Below are 16,897 nucleotides of genomic sequence, written 5' to 3'. Positions count from 1 at the left end.
TTCTGAGGTTTCCTAACCTTTCTTGAGCATTCTGGGGCAGAGAACCCGGTTCATTATGGAATGTTAATTTCCCCTTCATATTGAGATATATCTGCCTCCCTATCACTTCTCCCCCAAAGTTCAAATTCTACCTCCTCCACCCTCCGTGCCCTAGGGAAGCCCATCACCAGTGACAAGGTCTTCCTCTTGACACTCCTCTCCTACCAGGTGAATAGTGCCAGCGTCACCATGGACATGGTTTATCTTCCTTACCTTGCAAGGAAGTGCAAATATCTGTCCAGGCTATATACAGGTGAACCCCTTCTTTGTTCCTGTACCTCTTTTGGGACGCTGTGGACCAGCCATGAGTTAGTGGAGTTTCTAAACCCATCGCATCTGATTTCTCTGAATCTTGTCTCACAGCCAGGATGGCACAAAGGCAGTTCCTCTCCAGGACTGTGGGAGCTGTTATCTGCTGCTCCTTGGATGATGTTATAAGCATTACAGCTCCCGTTTGTTCCTCCTTCACAGACTGAAATCACTAGTGTGGGAGAGGCTGATAAAGAAACTGGCTTATATATGCCTTTCCTTTCACGGCTGATATGCTTGTCCCTTGCGGGTTTTTTGCAGAATAATGGAATTGTGAAGAGAGGAGAAAAGTTATCATTGGGTTAGGGAGTATGGAGCAGCATTGTGAGGGACTGTGTGGGGGTTACTGATTCAGGGGCTGGAGGTGGGCAGTGTTTGCAGACAGAATAAAACATTTGCCCAAAGAAGGCCACATCAGTTAGAGGTAAGACTAGCTGACCTGTGAACAAATACCAGTTTTACTTATTTGTTGTATGATTCAGGAAAGTTACTTTACCTCTCTGAGCCTCTTTAAAATAGAGGAGCAATGCTTAGCTGACACAGCTGGCGTGAGGTTTAATTATGCTTTTCTGTTTTGTGTGACACGGGTCCTCCAGTGCATTAATTCAGATCAGTTGGACTCGACTAAGGTTTCTTTTGTTTGTTAAAAGTCTGTGTTTGTGGGATGTAAATCTCTATCCCAGGCATCTGGCTAAACCCACCTGTGAAATAAGATGGTACTTTAGAGAGGTAGAAAAACTTTTTAGTAATGACAGTTGAATATGCCTAGTGCTTTACAGTTTTGCAAAATGCTTCACCATATGCTAATTCATATGACAACCCTATGAGGTAAGGATGCCAATTTTACATTTTATAGATGAGGAAACTAGGACACAGAGAAGCTCTTTAACTTGCCCCAAATCACAGTTATTGAGTGAGTGGTCACTATTTGAGCCCAGAAGAACTGGACCAGGACCGTGCCTTGAACTTAGGTCTTCTGACTTTAAACTCTGTTCTGGCTTTCCTTCATTGAACTGAGAGTCCTTTGCTGGACTTGTAGAAATCAACCTTGTATTACCTATCTCTGTATCTTCCACGTTAGTGCCTGGCGCACAGAAAGGCACCAAATAGGCATTTATAGAATTTTTAAAGTTTTAAGCAACTGAGGATAATAAATGGATTTTGCAGGAATGGGGTTTAATGAGCCCAGTGTATTAAATAAGACAACTTACAAATGAGGCCCTATGTACCCACCCCAGAACTTGCAAAGATTATTCATAACCCCATTTCTTAGCTTATTTGTGTCTTGGACTGGAACATTGGAGACTTTTACCATGAGAACAATTGTGGGGGAAAAAGTAGCTAGTCCAAAGAACCTGTGTTTTTATAACTGAAAAAAGAGAAATGCTTAGGGGAGAAGCATGTAGTACTGGCAAAGGCGTAGGTGTGGGGATCAGTTTCTGGTTCAAGCCATGTGGATCTTTATGGATTCTATACCTTTATGCATCTACCCATGACTCTAAGGCAACCAGCCTACCCCTTACCCTGCATGACTAGCACTAGTAACAACAGACTTCCAATCACCCCCTTTGTTTATTATCTTTCCTGACTTTTCTCTTTTTACATTTGTAGCACTTTGCGTCCTTGCCTGTTCCGAGCTGCCACAGCTCCTGACCTCTTGCCTCATCTCCCATTTATGGCCTCCTCCTTGGGCCTGGCCCTTGGCACTACTTCTCTGGTTTTGACTTCTGGCTTCCCTGGTCAATTAGGATGAATTCTGGGTTTTTTTGTTTGCTTGTTTGTTTTGTTTCGTTTTGTTTTCTTTCCAACTGCCCTGAGAAACATACACTCTCATGAGAGTGATTCCCTTCAGTTAGTCTCATTTCTTCAAATTGGAATTGACCCTATGGAATCTTTTATTTCTAATGTGTAACGATACTGTTCATTCATTCCTGTATTTATTCATTTCATCTTAGTCTGGTTGGGCTGCTATAATAGAGCACCATAGACTGGGTGGTTAATAAACAATGGAAATTTATTTCTCACAGTTCTAGAAGTTTGACGCCTGAGATCAGAGTGCCCCCAGGGTCACGTTCTGGTGAGGATACTTTTTTGGGTGGCAGACTACTGTCTTCTCGCTGTAACCTCACATGATGGAAGTGGGCAAGGGAGATTTCTTGGGCCTCCTTTATAAGGCCACTAATCCCACCCCAAAGGCTCCACACTCCTAATACCATCACCTTCGGGGTTAGGATTTCAACGTATAAATTTTGGGAGGACACAGACGTTCAGTCTATGGGACCTTCATTTAATCAACCAATATATATTAAGTATCACCTACTTGCAAGGCACACCAATGCTGGAGTACCGTGTGACTTGGACACAGTCCTTGCCCCATGGAGCCTAGCACCTAGAAGGGGATGTGGTGTAGCATGGTGGTTAAGAGAATGTGGGCAGATCTGGGTTCTAAACATGGCTCTGCTACTTGCTAGATGTGTAACTTTTGTTATCTTTGTCAAGGTACTTGACCTCTCTGAGCCTGTTTCTCCATTTGTGAATGGGGATATCACCTTGTAGAATTATTGTGCTATTAAGTGAAATAATCTGTGTCAGACGCTTATTCCAGTGCCTGACACATATTCAGCGCTCAATCAACATTAGCTATTGTTTTTATTAGTGAGGGACAGATAAGTAAAAGATGATTAGAATATGGTGTGATCAATGCTGTGACAGGGAAAGCATAGGAGACCCGTATCAAGGTTTCAAAAGGCTTTCTAGAGAAGGTGACACCCAATTAATACCTTAAGAGAGAGCATGAATAGTGAGCTTAAGCAAATATGGAGCACTCCAGGGGGAAGAAACTTCACGTGCAAAAGCCTGGAAGAGAGAAACAGCACACAACCTCAAGTAGCTTAGTATGGAGAGAGAAAGATTTTGAGAACGAGTGGCGAGAGATGAGGGTGGTGCCCTGCTTACTTTCTTTATCTTGACTCTGTTCTTCCTCCTGCCCCTTCCCAGGAGATGGCCTCATCTCTTTACCCTACTTTTCCTCTTTGCACCGCTGTGATTTGCTAGGGGCAAAAGATGCCCGAGAGAAAGTTGCTTCTCCTTGGTGACTTACTTACAGAATCGCTGATGCAGGTACCCCATGGAAAACTTGGAGCCATATTCTATTTCAAGACATTCAGCCTTACACAGCAGATCCAGCTGCTGCGGTTTGCTCATTACCCATTAAGGGGACATTTGCATGGAAAGAAACGATTCTCTTCACCTTGTTTCCCAGGCAGATCTGTCCTGCAGAGAGTAGGTTAGGAGAGTGAGCAAGAGGCCACTGAGAGGTGCTTCCAATGGGCCCCTGGTAGAAACACAGAACGTGAGGCTGGGAGGCTCTTGTGGCTCATTTCTACTTTCCGGTGACGCAGGAAACTGAAAATTCCAAACCTAGGTTCCAGGAATGGTAGGGTGTAGGGAATGGGTGCAACTGGTAAGAAGAGAATATGATAGTGCTGTTGACAGTGGGAGAGTATTTGCAAAGCCGTTAAAATTTGCCTCTCTGATCTACTATCAATGTCGCTCAAGTGGCATGTCTCCCTCTACTCCTCCTTTATGCACCCATGGCAGACGTTACTAGCAGAAGGCAGCACTTTTCTTTTAAGCCCAGACAGGGCCTCAGAATCCTCCTAAACGTGTGCCTTAGAGATCCACTGTTGAGTGTGTGGAGTTGGCACTTGTAATGAAACATGTTAACTGAGCTTCTGCTTCTCTTTTGACTTGCGGGAAAAGTCAAACCCATCAAATAAAGCATTTTATCCAAGATAAATCTGCACATTAATGGCAGAGATTAGGTTATAGTCTTGTGCTCCTGACCCAAACCCCCTAAAGAATTTGCTCTCTTTAAAAAGCATCACAAAGGCCAGTTAACAATTCTTCTTTCCAAAAAGATGCCATTATCATGCTGTTCTCCTGCTCAGCATCCTTCAGTAGCTCCCCATTGCCTATAGAATAAGGTATAAACAACTTAGCAAAGCATTCCAAGTTTTCCATGTCCTGAGCCCGCCTTTAGTTGTAATGGATTCCTGCCCTACCGTTCATACTTGCCCATCAGTTCGTCTACCTGTATCCTCCAAGTTTGGGTCAAGTCTTTCAGCTTTTCTGAAACCAGCCGATTTTAATCCTATTGATCTTGTTCCCCTGAACAGCTCTAACATTTATGGTTCAAGCCACATCACTTATTGGAGTTCTAGAGCTTTTAATGGGTGAAAAATGACATCTGGACCATATTGCTCTAGATCCTAACTGCCCTGGAGCACAAGAAAAGGGCAAGCTCCACCTAAGGGCTGACCTTTTAATTTATGTTAACCCTTTCCACCTGCAAGCAACAGCCCAGCTTGGGTCCCAGGGTTGGACCAATCTGATGAAAGTCCTACTGGCTTGAGGTGGAGTGAGAAGGGAGTAATTAGTCAGCAAGGGCCCACTGTTCCCTAGAGGCCTTCATTTGGTACATGTGGTCTCTTTTTTTTCCCCCATGTTCTTTTTTTTTCAGCCTATTTGTAGGGCAGTATCTCATTAATTAGTTAATTAATTAATTATTTATCAAGCACCTTCTATTTGTCAGGCACTATTTTTGGGGGCGGGATTTGGGAATACAAAAATAAGACAAAGTCCCTCATCTCATGGAGCTTATATTCAGATAGGGGAGACAGACAAGACACAAGTAATACATAAATAATGCCTTTCTTGTCTAGCACATTCTAGGGGAGCATAATATGTACTCAATAAACCCTAGTTACTTTGGCTTACTTATTTAGATTTGTGTCTTCTTGGTGTGTGCTCATTTATTCAAGTATATTGGTTGAATGTTGACATAGTCAAGTATCTTTCTTTTTTTTTTTTTTGGTGGTACGCGGTCCTGTCACCGTTGTGGCCTCTCCCATTGCGGAGCACAGGCTCCGGACGCGCAGGCTCAGTAGCCCTGGCTCACGGGCCCAGCCGCTCCGCGGCATGTGGGATCTTCCCGGACCGGGGCATAAACCCATATCCCCTGCATCAGCAGGCGGACTCTCAACCACTGCGCCACCAGGGAAGCCCAAGTATCTTTTTAATTGCAGTCAACCAAGATGGTCCAGAAGCATGGAATGTAGAATTATGTAGCCTAGAGTCAGTCCTATATTTCTAACTACAGCTACATTTAGAGTACTCTTCTCCATGCTGGACATCACATTGGCAGTCTACAGAGGGTCTGACAGAGGGTAACTAGGTTGGTATGAGGTCTTGGCATCATGTTACCTAGAAAACCTTTGAAGGAAGTGGAACTGTTTTGGAGAATAGTCTAGGATTTTGGTTGGAAGGTGGGCAATGGTGGTTAATTATTTGTTGTAAACCCTTGAAGAGCTAATATATGTCAAATTTGAATATGAATATGAAATTTTTTTTCTGTGTGGCTCAGAGGATAAAACCAGTACCAATGAAAATACCAGGAGGCAGTTCTAAGTTCAATTTAAGTTGTTCCCAAATGGGTTACACATACAACTCCAGTCTTGTGTAGAAGGAAGCTCCCTGACCCTGGAGAAGTTCAAGCAGAAGTCATAGAGTTTATGGGGGGGCATTCAAACATTAAGAAGATGTTTGTACTAGGCTATCTCCGATAGCTGTATTAACTTTATATCTAATAGCGAGTTGTTATAGGGACCACTATTCTGTTTTATGGGCTAGAAAGAATTTTCATGTAAAGTATCGATTTGATCTTCACAAAGGACTGTGCTAGTATAATGGTTAGTACTCTAAATTGAGATCTTCACAAAGAAAAGATCGGCACCATCCCCATTTTACTGATGGGCAAACAGACCTCAGGAGTCTCGTCATCCCTGGCCAAGCTGAGAAACTATGGTATATGGCTTTTGACCCCACAAACAGTTCTCTTCCTCCAGAGTTTAACCATGCTTGTTGATTCATCTTACAAATCGGAAATGACAGGATAGTGGTTTATAGCTACTTTGTTCCCTGTATATCCCTGATTTTCTTTTTTGAGAGAGCCACTGTTGCGTCATCTCTGATTTTCTATTTCAGTACCTATATGTTTCTGGCTGCTTTTGACTTTTCCTTTCCACATTTGAACATATATGTATATGCATATGTATATGTGTATGTGTGTGCATGTTTCCTCTCTACAAGTTACGAGGCACGTGAGCTGGTTGATCTCAGAGGTAGTTCCTAAGAGGCTAAAGGTTATGGAATTATTTACATGTGATGCCTGGAGAATTTCCTCTCTGTGGTTTTTTTCTAAGCTGTACCTTCTTTATCTATTCAATTCCAGTTCATCCTTCAAGGTCCAGCCTAAATCTCACCCTTCCCTAGAAGCCTGCTGTAACCTCAGATCATGAAGTTTTCTGCCTTATTTGACCACTGGTAGCATTTAATATATATTCCATTCATTTTGTCTTATATAATTTCTCTCTTAAAATTGCCTAACATTGGTAACTTACCTGTTCCTGCTTAGACTATGAAATCCTCAATTGTACATTTTCCCCTTCCTTTGTATACCGCAAATCTCTTGCCACAATGTTGGGCACCACAACATCTGATGACTTTAAATTCACCTCTGTGGGCTTCAGTCTTCTCACTGATGATATGTTAAAACATATTTTCCATTTACCCTTAAGAAAGCAGAGGGAGCAGAGGAAGCTTTGGCTCTGGGACGCAAAGATCTTAGAAACTTGGCTCTGCCTCTTTCTAGAAATATGACCTTGGGGAATGTTCTTCACCGCTCCAAGCCTTACCTGTAAAGTGGGAATCATGACAGTACCTACCTTCAGAGGACATCATGAAGGTTACATCAAGAAATGAGTACAATCTTTGCACATTGTTAATGTACAGTGAATGTTAGCAGTTATTGTAAGTGTTATTATTCTTACCACAGGATTTGTCAAATAAAATGATCTGGATTTGTTTAAATGATCTGGTGTGCAGACTCTAGGGATATATAACTAGTAAATCAAGAGCCCTGTTTTAGGTATGTGTACATTTGTATGATTGTACTTATTTATTTATACCTAGCCTTGTCCTACAAAAGGGCATAAGGCAGCTTATCCACATGCATAGAATATAGCAAAGTAAAGTAAAATTGAAAATAAGAAAAACAATGCAAAAGGAAAACCAGGGAAGAGAAAAGCAAAACTTGGAAATGAGGATAGCATATAAAATATATGCCATGAAATATTTTACCCCTGATGGAGGTGAGCTATAAACCTGCTCTTAAGTTTCTGAGAAGCAAAGAGTAAAATGAGATGAGTTAGTTACCCAGTTTACAGTCCACAGAAGTTAGAAACAGTCAAACTGCTTATGAAAAGTGTTAGATTTTTCCTTGTGGGATTGGAGAAGATTCTTTCATGGTTCCAAGAGAGCTGGGCAACGTAATGTGCGACATCCTGTGGTGATTTTAAAATATGCCCACAAGCTTTTTGAGATCCCTCTCTTCCATAGAGGGGGGGGTTCTAGTTCTCCCCTTATTAACTGTGAGCCTTCTGACATTAGGACAAAAAAGGCATTGTGACTTTCTCCTTCTCTCCCCCCACCAACCAGGACCCCTCGCTCTAGGGGAAGCCAGCTGCCATGTGGTGAAGATGCTCATGCAGCCCTGTGGAGGGGTCCTTGTGATGAGTGACTGAGGCCTCCTGCCAACAGCCATGTGAGTGAGCTGTCTTGGAAGCAGATGCTTCAGCTTCAGTGAGGCCTTCATGTGTCTACAGCTCTGCCCGATAACTACAATCCTATGAGAGCCCCTGAGCCAGAGCCACACAGCTAAGCTGCTTCCAGATTCCCTACCCTCTGAAACTGGTGAGAGACTACATATTTGTTGTTTCAGGCTGCTAAATTTTGGGATGTTTTGTGACACAGCAATAGATAACTAATACAATTCTCAGTACCTCTTCACAGTGATCACAGTGAGGAATTTCAAGTAGTTGTTTCTTGTGGTGACCCACAGTTTATGATGAGTGCAAGTTGTGTGCAAAGCAGTCAGGGGTCAGGCGGACATAGAAAAGACTCTGAGAGCTTACAATTTTGTAGGAGGATACAGACGTACATATCATCAAGTGTAATGTGAGGAGGAATGGATACGTCTAAATGAAACTATACAAGTAACAAGCTCTGGGAGCTCAGGACGAAGCCCTTAATATTGAAGATTTTATGGAAGAGGTGACTCTTGGGTTGGGTCTTAAAGAATTGTATATTAGGTAGCACTCCTTTGGTTACAAACACACAACCGCCCTGTCTTACATAAAGTTCCCTAGGAAACAGAATCAGATGACAAAGTGCACGTAGCGCGTTTCCTGGAGACTCTTGTTGAGGGTAGAGCCTGTGAGGCAGAAAGGGAAGCAGGATTAGACAGAAGGAGGTGTTAACACTGCAGTTCAGTTGCAACAGAAGCTTCATTCAGTGCCGTGGGAGATTGGATCTGGGATAGCCTTTCAGAATTGTCTGGAATTGAGACAAGTGGTTTATGTACCCTTGCAGTGATCTGTCATCAGAAGTAAACTGCTTCTTGGGAGGAAATATAACCTTGGGTGAGACACTTTCATTCAGTTAAGGGCAATTGCTGGACCATCAGTAGGCAGCATTTGTCCACTGATGGAATGAGTGCCTCAAGCCTAAAGGGGAATGAGGGTGGCACCCCACAGCATCCATTCTACCAGCTTACACTGACTCAGGCGATTATCATCCCAATCATCATTACTATCATCATTGTCATTATTTATTGGCTCCCAGATAAAAGCCAGTGGATAGGGCTAGTTTCATGCGCGGTGGATTCAGAATCTCAAACAGTATTTTCCATAATATGTCTTCTTTTCTGGTCTCTGTTTTCCTTTCTTTTGGCTTCATTCACACTCCCAAGTTGTGGCAGAGAAAGCTGCTGTAGGTCTAGGCTTACATCTGCTCTCCTAGCATCTCAGTGGAAAGTGCTATCTTTCTTATAATTTCTAGCAAAAATTCTGGGCTGTGACTGGCCCCCCTGAGTCACCAGCATATCCCTGAACCCATCTGGTGGCTAGGTGACTGCGGGTTTTGACTGACCAAGGCTGGATCATGTATCCATCCCAGAGCCAGAGTGGGGTCATTCCCACACAAACCACGTGAACTTAATCCCAAGAAAGACTGGACTCTCAAAGGGAAAATTGGAGTTTTGTTACCCAAGGCTGACAAATAGAAGTCTTCCATAGGTAGGTGGAATGTCAATAGGAAGTAAAAGGGGAGAAGGTCCTTCTCAGCCAAGGAATTAGCTTGAACAATGACATGGGAGTGTTAAAGCATATGGCTTGTTCAGTGACTGGCAAATAGCATATATTTATACATAAACACATTTGATATATAAAAACCTCTCTGTCTCCCCTGATACAGATATAGACCCATACCCCTTTAGTCAAGGGAAAAAGAATACATTGGGAGTGATAAATTATTCAGGTCGTATTTCCATGTGCACAGAGTCCAATCACAAGGGACACTGTACTCCTTTGGGAAGCCTGTCTGAAGAATGATGGGCTGAGAGAAGGAAGAGGGGAGGAAGAGAGAAGAAGAATGAGGTCTGGCAGGTTTTGCTGTCAGCTGGAGCAAAGCTGAATGAGCCACCAATTTTCCCTGAGGCTGTTCCATCATGACCAAAGTGGCCTGGATTGGCTGCAGCAGCCTGGGCCGTCAGCTCTGAGGCACTTGATGACAGAGTGCGGACCTGATAGGAATTTGTGTCGCTCTCTGAAGGGTGGCAGTTTTGGTGATTACCAGGGCAGCTGGGAGTGAGGAGTTGTTCGGTATAATCAAAAGGTGGTGGTGCCTGGGAGAGAGCTGGGCAAGGAATTGGGACACCTTTCTCGGGCTGCTAGCATGTTGTAGCGATGCGGGTCAGGTACCCATGAAAAGACAGCAATGCATTCTCAGAAGGACCATTCCTAACTCTGTGTCTGGATATGAGGATGCATAGAAGGTGTGTTTTGATAAGTATGGGGGTGGCATACCTCTCAGGGGCAGTGAACGGAGGCTCCAAGGGGAGTAGGTGGGCATACAACATGGAAGTTTGAGTTCAATAAAGTCACATAATGTCTGACCTTACTAAGAGAGATCATGGCCTTACTAAGAGACTGTAACCGGGACACTGACTTTACAGAATGAAAGCATTTATCTTTACAGAGATAATGTGGTTATGCCATGTCATCTGAAGAATGAGAGAAAAATTAAGCCTCAGTAGGTTATATTTTTTATGATTACATAAAAAGATATTAACAAAGCTATGGTTTGCATTCAATCTTTCTTTTATCGAAGTATAGTTGATTTACAATGTTGTGTTAATTTCTGCTGTACAGCAGTGACTCAGTTATACGTATATATACATTCTTTTTCTTATTCTTTTCCATTATGGTTTATCACAGGATATTGAATAGAGTTCCCTGTGCTGTACAGTTTATCCATTCCATATACAATAGCTTACATCTGCTAGCCCCAAACTCCCAATCCATCCCTCCTCCACCACCACCCGCCGTTGGCAACCACAGGTCTGTTCTCTATGTCTGGGTTTGTACTCAGTCTTATAACTTTGCCTTCCTTGATTCGAAAATAACTTTTCCCATTAGGGGATCAGATGGTACAGATCAACCAAGTTAATTCATACTTCCTGAACAAACGAACATACTTGACAAAAAACAGAAAGTTATAGAAGAGAAATTCAGGGGAGAAGAGTTAGGTGGGCAAGTATATGGGCTATGAGGCAGTTTTCTAAGAGAGGTGGAAGGTGGGGCATGTCTGTACCTGAAAGATGCAGCTACTTCACCCAAGTGATGAGAAGCAGTATGATGTGATTCTGGAAAGATCACCACACACCAGTTTCCCAAAGTATTTTTATGAAACCCAAGTCCTAAAAAAATTCTCTAGTCATTTGGGAAATACATTTGTCTCACTCTAGAAGATTCACAGGGAACATTAGCTTATTAAAAGCTCTGAGAAGTTCTGCAGGAAACAAAACTGCTTAACTATTTAATCAAATGTTTCTTAAACACCTTTGAATTCCTTTTCATTTTTTGTTTTTTATTCATAACACCGGTCAACATCCTATAGAAAGTGCTTTGAAAGATGCTATGGCAGATAAATTGTATGACTTTAGGAATTTCTCTCTTAACCTCAGTATTTCTCTATAAAATTAGATAATTAGGTTCAACTTATTTTATTGAAGTATAGTTGATTTACAATGTTGCATTAATTTCTAATGTACAGCAAAGTGATTCAGTTATACATACATATATATATATATATATATATATATATATATATATATATATACACAATCATTTTCATATTCTTTTCCATTATGGTTTATTGCATGACATTGAATATGGTTCCCTGTGGTATATAGTAGGACCTTGTTGTTCATCCATCCTATATATAATAGTTTGCATCTACATAATTAGGTTAAATACTTTCTCTAATTCCCTCTGAGCTCCTTTGATTCTAATTATTGCATATTAGTGGTAGGATTAAAACTAGAAGCAAGGAGGCAGGTGAGCTTCTCTAAGCAATCATCATCTCTTTCCTGGATCACTGCCATACCTTCCTCTCTGCTCTGCCACTTTCAATCTTGTCTCTCCCCAAACTATCCCCTCTACTGCAGCCAGAGACACCTTCTAAAATGCAAATAAGATTATGTGTCACATCTTTGCCCCAAACCTTTGAGTTTCCCTCCAGGCTCTGAGGCAGACCCCTGAGACTTTGCATTATACCAGAAAGCCTTTGCTAAGTATCTCACTAGCTACCAATACCCAGTGAAATCAAACATTTTTTAGGTTTAAAAAGAAAAACACCTTATTGTTTAACAGAAATGGAGGACATCAGAAAGAAAAGATTCCTAAGACAGCCTGAATACCCAAAGAGGAATATGCAGACCACGTTGGAACTTAGTAGAAATGCTGGGGCTCAGGCCCAGCTCAGCCCTTCTGAATCAGAATTTGCATTTTAACAACATGATTTGTGTGAACGGGACAACTCGAGAGGCACTGTCTTAGAGATAATCCAAGTCATCGTACAAGTCCTTAAGGGTAGGGACAAAGGCACAGCCTTTGGAGTCAGGCCTGGCTTTGAGTCCAAACTTTGTCATGACCTTGGGCAAGTTCTTTAGCATGTCTGAGGCTCAGTTTTCTCATCTGTAGAATGGGAGATTAAAAAAACTCAAACTACTACCTAGCTCACAAATACATTATATGATTATAATCATTTGATTAAATGATCCTTTAATTAAAGGATTAAATGATGTAATATTAGAGACAGCCTTTGTCACTGTGTTGACATACAAACCTTAATACAAGTTAGATTAATATATTGGGAAACTAATAAGCTCATAGAGGCCCTCCACCATGTGGCATCATGGTCTAAAGGTTAGAACAAGGTAGAGGTGAGACAAGGGTATGAAAAAGGGGTAAGCTTTATGGACTCATTCCCCAAGGAGTTACTGAGCAGCCACAATGAGCCAGGCCTCTGGAAGGAGCTAGGGTTACTGTGGTGAGCAGGGCACCGTCCTTACCCTCATGAAGCACACAGCCTGTTATGTCAGAGACATCAATCGGCAGGGAGCATGAGCGATACTGAAAATAGACTTGGCCACGCTCTGTCCTTGCTTGGCACAGATCTCGCCGCGGCAGGGTTGTGATTCCAGCTGATCCTTCTAGCTGGCTCTTGATTCTCTGAAGAATTTCTCCTTGGGCAATTAAAAAGAGTCTCATTTTGCCCTCTCCCTCAAGGTATTATTTTGTCCATTTGGAAGGGGAAAAATACCCATCAGCTGTTTTAGGTGGAAAATATCTTTCTTCTTATTCCTACGTGAAACCATGTTTTTTTCCCAGGGCTTTCTGGGTCACTGAAACCTCAGCACGTGTCTATTCGTCTCAGACTCTTGGGTGACCCCTTCATTTGCCGAGCAAGCTTTCCTGTGTACACAGGGCTTGGCAGCCTCCAGGATGATTTTTCTAATAAAGACATCTCTCTTTCCTAGCTTGACAGAGATGGGAGTCCTCCGTGGGTAAGGCTTGAAGATAAGGGGGGGAGTGAGGCAAATGGAGGAATGATCTCATTGCCGTTTCTCCCCTACCCCCGGCTGCCCTCTAAATTTTCCCATGAATTGGTGAAAGTTCCGTGAGTTCTGATACGATAAAAAGTAATATTGGCCTGAGGAAGATAAAAAGAAACTGCTGGCTGATTTCTATAATTTTGATGCACTTTAAGCTGTCGTATTTATATAGGAAAGCTTTGCTGGAATTTTCCAGCTAACGCTTTCAGGAGAACAGGGACTCATCAGTTGAAGATGCCGTCTTGGGTGCCCTGGGACTCTGGTGGTGGTGAGAAACAGCTTTGTGAGGGAGCCTGGAGGAATACAACCATGTGTCTGAGAGAAGGGCTACCCCAGGCCAGAGGAATGGAATTCTGTTTTAAATGAAGCCAACTCTCTCTCTCTCTCTCTCTCTCTCTCTCTCTCTCTCTCTCTCTCTCTCGTTTTAGGATGTCCCTATGTTTTTTTAAATTTAATTTTATTTTTTCTGGGCTCCATTTTTATTTCTTTCTTTCATTTTTTAAAATTGAAGTATAGTTGATTTACAATGTTGTGTTAGTGTCAGGCGTACAGCAAAGTGATTCAGTTATACATATATATATATATATATATATGTATATTTCAGATTCGTTTCCCTTATAGGTTATTACAAAATATTGAGTATAGTTCACTGTGCTCTAAGTAGGTTTTTCTTGGTTAGCTATTTTATATATAGTAGTGTGTGTATGTTAATCTCAAGCTCTTGATTAATCCTCTCCCTGACATTTCCTTTGGTAACCATGTTTGTTTTTGATATTTGTAATTCTGCTTCTGTTTTGTAAATAAGTTCATTTGTATCACTTTTTAAAAATTAGATTCCACATATGAGTGATATCATGTGATATTTGTCTTTCTCTGACTTACTTCACTTAGTATGATAATCTCTAGATCCATCCATGTTGCTGCAAATAGCATTATTTTGTTATTTTTTATGGCTGAGTAATATTCCATTGTATAAGTATACCACATCTTCTTTATCTATTCATCTGTGGATGGACATGTACGTTGCTTCCGTGTCTTGGCTATTGTAAATAGTGCTGCAGTGAACACTGAGGTGCATGTATCTTTTATTGAAGTATAGTTGATTTACAATACTGTGTTCATTTCAGGTGTACAGCAAAAGATTCAATTATATATATATATATTTTTTTTCATATTACTTTCCATTATTGGTTATTATAAGATAGTGAATATAGTTCCCTGTGTTATACAGTAAATTGTTTTTGCTTATCTATTTTATGTATAGAAGTTTGTATCTATTAATCCCATATTCCTAATTTATCCATCCCGCCCCTGTCCCTTTCTTCTTTGGTAGCCATAAGTTTGTTTTCTGTGTTTGTGGCTCTGTTTCTGTTTTGTATATAGATTCATTTGTACTGTTTTTTAGATTCCACATGTTAAGTGATATCATATAATATTTGTCTTCCTGTCTGACTTACTTCACTTAGTATGATAATCTCTAGGTCCATCCATGTTGCTGCAAATGGCAGTATTTCATTCTTTCTAATGGCTGATTAGAAACGGAGTAATATTCCATTGTATACATGTACCACCTCTAAATGAAGCCATCTCTTGAATGATCTCTCTGAGGAAATCATGTAGAGGACTTATGATTGATTAACAAGAGCAATATATTCTTATTCTGATAAAACAAAAAGCAGTGAGGATTGGACTCGGAGGCTGAGCTGAGACCTGAGACGTTGTGGCCTCTATATATACTGCCAAATATAAAATAGCAAGTTGGAAGCAGCCGCATAGCACAGAGAGATCAGCTCGGTGCTTTGTGACCACCTAGAAGGGTGGGATAGGAAGGGTGGGAAGGAGACGCAAGAGGGAGGAGATATGGGGATATATGTATACGTATAGCTGATTCACTTTGTTATAAAGCAGAAACTAACACACCATTGTAAAGCAACTATACTCCAATGAAGATGTTAAAAAAAAAAAAAGGAGAGAAATGGGAAGGCAATGATTGTTCACTTCATTGAAACAGGAAACACAAAGTATGTGAGTGCCTTGCCAGCATCTGCCCAAATGTGTTTCTTTTCTCCTCTTCTTCCCTTTTAATTTTTAAAAAAATTTCCTTGGAATCTCTGGTTCATCTTTTGTTTATAACTGCTAAAGATGTGAAGTTCTTATTTGTATGATTTTAGTTGTGAGATTTGAGAACAAATGCTTAATCTTTTAAAAGCCTTGGTTTCTCCATCTGTAAAATGATTAGTTTGCATCGGATTATGTCTAAAGCTTCTTCCGACCTAAAAGTCTGATTCCCAAGGATGCCACATTATTTGATGACTACTTGCAACAGGTTGGCAATTAGCAATGAGCTGGCAGCTAAAATAGAGTGTGAAGTTGAAAATAGCTGAGATCTGAAAAATACCTGTTACCTTTCAAAACAATATGAGCCATGCTGCACTTTTGTCTTGGTCGTGTGTGTGTTTGTGTGTGTGTAATTGTAGACATTACTGAAAAGTCTACATGGAGTTGGGGGATGATTAACCAACAATGTAAGGTAGGAGGGAAGAATACCTACCATGATGCCGTTATTCCTCTGGGCACTTCTGATGCTCAAGGGCAGACATCACTATCGATCTTATCCTTCATTTCTACACAGGGCTCCAGAGAGCCACTTGCAAAGCTGTGATGGAAGCTACTTGTCTCCCTTAGTACAAGGCATAAAACCCACAACACTGCTACTATCAGCAATATTCTGTAACATTTGAGTTCCTGGAGATTCTTCTCATTTGAATATTCATTCATTGAATAGATATTTTTAAGCTCCTACTGCGTTCCAAGCACAGTTCTTGGTAATAGTGATAAGCAATGGAATAAAGCAGACAAAATTCCCTGCTCCCATGGAGCCTTCATTCTAGTGGGAGCAGGGGAAGGATAGACAATAAACAAATTAACAAGTAAATATACAGTGTGTTAGGTGTTGGTACGTGCTATAAAGAAACCAAAACAGAAGAAAGGGTAAATGGAGTGGATTTGTATGAGCTTGGAATTGGACTGCCATTTTAAGTAAGATTTCACGAAGGGCTTTACTGGGGTGGCATTTGAGGAAAGACCTAATGGAGGTGAGAGAGGTCAGGTGAGAATGGGGGAATGGTCATCCAAGGCCACGCAATCATGCACAGAGGAGCAAAAATCGTCTTCACGTGAAAATATTCACTGATGAATTGACCGCTTATAAAATTAGCCCCACCGAAACACTCCTCTCTGCTTAACATTTTCTTCTCCACCCGTCATATCAATATTTTTGTTGGCAAGCCTGCTGATAATTAACAGACATTACAAACATCAAATAATACAAGCAAGAGTAATTCAATGTAGTTGTAAAGTAAAATTACCGATTATAGGAAAGATAATGATTTCATGAAGCTGTTGAAAGTTATGTGGGAAAAGTGCTTGGGTTGTAAGCAAATGAGGATCGGAGTGTTCAGAGCTAACAATTGC

The sequence above is a fragment of the Phocoena sinus genome, chromosome 3, assembly GCF_008692025.1.
Source record: "Phocoena sinus isolate mPhoSin1 chromosome 3, mPhoSin1.pri, whole genome shotgun sequence".
Taxonomy (NCBI): domain Eukaryota; kingdom Metazoa; phylum Chordata; class Mammalia; order Artiodactyla; family Phocoenidae; genus Phocoena; species Phocoena sinus.
Note: the sequence above shows the minus strand (reverse complement) of the source record.